The 3,667-nt window shown below is 46.7% G+C and overlaps 2 non-coding genes across 2 annotated transcripts; both read left to right on the top strand.

Moving 5' to 3' along the window:
- The first annotated feature begins 1,074 nt into the window (after nt 1–1,074).
- LOC135087439 (small subunit ribosomal RNA) lies at nt 1,075–2,977 on the top strand. Its single transcript, XR_010260823.1, has one exon. It is a non-coding gene; the product is annotated as a small subunit ribosomal RNA (ribosomal RNA).
- Nucleotides 2,978–3,260: 283 nt separating this feature from the next.
- LOC135087436 (5.8S ribosomal RNA) lies at nt 3,261–3,417 on the top strand. The gene has a single exon (XR_010260820.1). It is a non-coding gene; the product is annotated as a 5.8S ribosomal RNA (ribosomal RNA).
- The last annotated feature ends 250 nt before the right edge of the window (nt 3,418–3,667 follow it).

Raw genomic sequence — 3,667 nt, 5'->3', positions numbered from 1 at the left:
TTTTTTTTTTTTTTTTTTTACACTTAGCATTTAAAGCTGCGCGTGCGCAGCAGCGTACGAGCATAGCGTTAAAAATGTTTCTTTTCCATTCGCGGCTTCCACTCGAGAACCGAGAGAGTGTACAGACAAACGCGACGTCGGCGGCGTCCGGCCGAGCGAGATCAGTAACACAGCGACCGCCGTGCGCAGAGCGCGCGCGCACGCTCAAATGTATTATAAACATGATGCGCGCGCGCAGCACACTCTGCGTACGACGGATCGGTGCGTTTATAAGTTGTGTTTTAAAGCAAAGTGGTGAAAGAGTTGATGAAACTTTAACTTTTTCACTCTGTATGTACACTCTGTTGGCGTCTGAGGTTTCGGATGTTCAATGAGATTGACGGGACTTAGTGTGTGGCTCATTGGACGCTTGTTAAACTTTGTAGATCTACGGATGGGTTGTATGATCGAATTCGTAATAAAGATCTGTCTCACTCGGGCAATGTGTCCGCGCTATGTGCAGTTATCTGTGCTTTTGCATACGCGCTTCGACTGGCCACTTTTTAATACGCTTCGTTGTAACGCTTCCCGCCACATTAACCTTACATAAGGGCGATGATGGCTTTTTAGCGTTTACATCAGCGTATCAAATATATGTGTATATTTTTATGTATTCTATAGCACACACTCACAACACGCAAACATTTCAATGATGTATATGTCTCTGTAGTGATGGTGTCGACAAATCGTGAGAGGTAGGGTGGTTTTTCCAACACCGGGCTGACATATCGTTCATGATACGAAATTTGTTAGATTTTATTATAAAATGTGATGAATGAATGTTATGTCTATGCGAACGTTCAGTGTGGGCGCCTCTGTGAGCGCTATGTGGGTGTGTTTTTCTAGCATTCTATATTAATTTATAGAGTGTTGCAAAGACTCGCCTCACGACACACGTTGTAACTGCGAACAGTGTACACAGTAGTCAAGCCCAGTTCGGTCGGTCAAACGTCGAATTGGGCTATAGACACCAAACACACTCTTCGTTAATATTCTTTAACGAGAGCTATCATATGTATAATAATATGTGTAAGCTCCCTGGTTGATCCTGCCAGTAGTTATATGCTTGTCTCAAAGATTAAGCCATGCATGTCTCAGTGCAAGCCGTATTAGGGCGATACCGCGAATGGCTCAATATATCAGTTTTGGTTCCTTAGATCTTACTCAGTTACTTGGATAACTGTGGTAATTCTAGAGCTAATACATGCAATCAGAACTCTGACCAGTGATGGGACGAGTGCTTTTATTAGATCAAAACCAATCGACGGAGGGCCTCGCGTTCGAAGTCGTTAATTTTGATGAATCTGGATAACTTTTGCCGATCGCACGGTCCAGCACCGGCGACGCATCTTTCAAATGTCTGCCTTATCAACTTTCGATGGTAGTTTCTGCGACTACCATGGTTGTCACGGGTAACGGGGAATCAGGGTTCGATTCCGGAGAGGGAGCCTGAGAAACGGCTACCACATCCAAGGAAGGCAGCAGGCGCGCAAATTACCCACTCCCGGCACGGGGAGGTAGTGACGAAAAATAACGATACGGGACTCTTACGAGGCCTCGTAATCGGAATGAGTACACTTTAAATATTTTAACGAGGAACAATTGGAGGGCAAGTCTGGTGCCAGCAGCCGCGGTAATTCCAGCTCCAATAGCGTATACTAAAATTGTTGCGGTTAAAAAGCTCGTAGTTGCATTTGTGCGCCGCGCTGTCGGTGCACCGCATCCGCGGTGATACTGACACGTTTGCGGAGCATATCGTCGGTGAGCCGACGGTCAAACGTCGGTTCAATATCAAAATCCTATCGCGGTGCTCTTCAGTGAGTGTCGAGATGGGCCGACAATTTTACTTTGAACAAATTAGAGTGCTCAAAGCGGGCTCAAAATGCTGCTTGAATATTTCGTGCATGGAATAATAGAATATGATCTCGGTTCTATTTTGTTGGTTTTCAGAACTCCGAGGTAATGATTAATAGGGATAACTGGGGGCATTCGTATTGCGACGTTAGAGGTGAAATTCTTGGATCGTCGCAAGACGAACATCAGCGAAAGCATTTGCCAAAGGTGTTTTCATCAATCAAGAACGAAAGTTAGAGGTTCGAAGGCGATTAGATACCGCCCTAGTTCTAACCGTAAATATGTCATCTAGCGATCCGCCGACGTTACTACAATGGCTCGGCGGGCAGCTTTCGGGAAACCAAAGATTTTGGACTCCGGGGGGAGTATGGTTGCAAAGCTGAAACTTAAAGGAATTGACGGAAGGGCACCACCAGGAGTGGAGCCTGCGGCTTAATTTGACTCAACACGGGAAATCTCACCAGGCCCGGACACCGGAAGGATTGACAGATTAACAGCTCTTTCTTGATTCGGTGGGTGGTGGTGCATGGCCGTTCTTAGTTGGTGGAGCGATTTGTCTGGTTAATTCCGGTAACGAACGAGACTCTAGCCTGCTAAATAGGCGTCGTCATTTAGGTGTGCGTGGCTCACGTCACGCAACTCACTGGCGACGTATTAAAATTCTTCTTAGAGGGACCGGCGGCTTCGAGCCGCACGAGATTGAGCAATAACAGGTCTGTGATGCCCTTAGATGTCCTGGGCCGCACGCGCGCTACACTGAAGGAATCAGCATGTTCTCCCAGGCCTAGAGGCCCGGGCAACCCGTTGAAACTCCTTCGTGCTGGGGATTGGGGTTTGCAATTATCCCCCATAAACGAGGAATTCCTAGTAAGCGCGAGTCATAAGCTCGCGTTGATTACGTCCCTGCCCTTTGTACACACCGCCCGTCGCTACTACCGATTGAATGATTTAGTGAGGTCTTCGGACCGACACGCGGTGGCTTCACGGCCGTCGGCGTTGCTGGGAAGTTGACCAAACTTGATCATTTAGAGGAAGTAAAAGTCGTAACAAGGTTTCCGTAGGGGAACCTGCGGAAGGATCATTAACGTGTACGTTCACATGTGATACACAAGTGTCATGTGGGAATGATCATACAATAATCCAGACACAAAACAAAAGTTCTGATCGAAGGAAGGTCTCGTTTAATTATGAGATCGTTCGACGATTGGCGTCGTACGATATTCTACGTGTACAGATTGAAAATCCGCGATCTCAGTAGTTTTCGTACGTTCGTAAAATGACAAATTCATGCGGTTGAAAATTGTATATTTTTCAGACATTTATAAAATTATTATTATTATTGTTTATTTATAACCACTATAAACCATTACCCTGGACGGTGGATCACTTGGCTCGCGGGTCGATGAAGAACGCAGTTAACTGCGCGTCATAGTGTGAACTGCAGGACACATTTGAACATCGACATTTCGAACGCACATTGCGGTCCGTGGAGACACATCCAGGACCACTCCTGTCTGAGGGCCGGCTGCATAAAAACAATGACCACACTGCGCCGAACGATCATGTCTTTCGTGCGCAACTGACGGTTCTCGACTTGGTCGTGTACACTCGTTGTATGCATTTCGTTGGGTCCGTTCAAATATTCGATATTGTCGTTCGCTAATTTCACACACTCGTTCGTGACCGTAGCGCGACTCTTCGATATGTGTCTGTATGTGCACATACCGCCCACCACCCACCCGGGTGGTGTGGTGGTGGTGTGTACTAAGGGCAA

This window comes from Ostrinia nubilalis, unplaced genomic scaffold (genome assembly GCF_963855985.1).
Source record: "Ostrinia nubilalis unplaced genomic scaffold, ilOstNubi1.1 SCAFFOLD_43, whole genome shotgun sequence".
In the NCBI taxonomy this organism is placed as follows: Eukaryota; Metazoa; Arthropoda; class Insecta; order Lepidoptera; family Crambidae; genus Ostrinia; species Ostrinia nubilalis.
The sequence above is the reverse complement of the archived record's forward strand: the minus strand, read 5'-3'. Positions and strand labels throughout refer to the sequence as shown.